Raw genomic sequence first — 1,512 nt, 5'->3', positions numbered from 1 at the left:
AAAATGAAAATAGCTCTAAAATATTTATATCCAGAAAGTCACGTCATCAAATTATGCCCAATCGAATATTTTTGTCGAGCAAGAAATCATTATGTTCTGAAGATTCATACTGAATAAGTTGTATAGCTGCATTTGTAATCTATAAAATAATATTGCATCAAATACCTAATGTGACAGTGCTTGGCTATAACTGTAAATTGTTAACCTTTAATCACTTATACTTTCAATCTCCGTTAGTGAAATTTATGGCTCAAATGGCTCTGAGCACTATGGGACATAACATCTGAGGTCATCAGTCCCCTAGAACTTAGAACTACTTAAACCTAACTAACCTAAGGACATCACACACATCCATGCCCGAGGCAGGATCCGAACCTGCGACCGTAGCGGTCGCGCGTTTCCAGACTGTAGCGCCTAGAACCGCTCGGCCACCTCGGCCGGCAGTGATATTTAACGACACCCTACCAGGAAAGGCTTCTGCATATTGCTTTAGCCGGAACATATTGGTTTCTGATACGATATTCTTTAAGGTTCCATATATTCAGTGGCTGGTTTTAATTTGCCGTGTTAATGGTGCTGATAAAACATATCCGGAAGGTTCCAGAATAGTGGACGGATCAAGGTGCAGGTAATTGCAGCATACTTAACATGTATGGCTCTTTCGATTATTAGGATATCGGATAACTGTTTCTTACAAGAATGCATGGTCTAACAGCGAAACTTCGTGAGGCTGCTTTGTAATATAGATCTGTTATTCATTATTTGGACATGTAGCACTGATTGTGGTTCTCTGAACTACAAATCCTAAAGCTTATTTGTCAACATTTGAGAATATTTTGGTTTTCCTCCTGGTCCTTTCATTTCCAATCGGACACTGCTCCAGTTAAATAACAGAAGGAAAAAGAGTGGGTAAACTGACGAAATGAGAGTGACTGAACTTGAACTGCCAGCTATGAGCTCTGATCTCAACCCAGCTGGGTATATCTGGTATAAGTTGACAACAACACCTGAACGGCAGCAGACACCGTAATACGAGCGTAGTTCTCGGAACGGAATAGAAAAAAAGTACGTACACCACTGAAACTTTTTTTATTTTTCAATGTAGTCTCCTTGTAGATGAATTCACTTGGTCCAACGATGTTGGGCCTGCAAAATAGTTGCCAACTCCTGCTATCAGTTCATCGTTTGAAGTGAATCTTCGTCCACTAAGAAAAATTTTCAGTTTTGGGAAGAGATGGAAGTCTGACGGAGCCATATCAGGTGAATAAGGCGGGTGTGGCAATAATTCATACATTAGTTCGTGTAATTTTTCCATGGCGACGGCACATGTGCGCGGGTGCGCATTGTGTTGCCGTGGCACCTATCTTACAGATAATTTTTTCATTTCTAATTCTTCAGTTAAAATGTGATATAACCTTTCAGATGATATCTGGCAAGCGTGTGCAATTTCACGCACTTTCAATCGGCGGTCCTCCATGACCATTTTGTGTACTTTTACAATGATTTCTGGAG

Source organism: Schistocerca cancellata, chromosome 4, assembly GCF_023864275.1.
Source record: "Schistocerca cancellata isolate TAMUIC-IGC-003103 chromosome 4, iqSchCanc2.1, whole genome shotgun sequence".
NCBI classification, from domain to species: domain Eukaryota; kingdom Metazoa; phylum Arthropoda; class Insecta; order Orthoptera; family Acrididae; genus Schistocerca; species Schistocerca cancellata.
The sequence above is the reverse complement of the archived record's forward strand: the minus strand, read 5'-3'. Positions refer to the sequence as shown.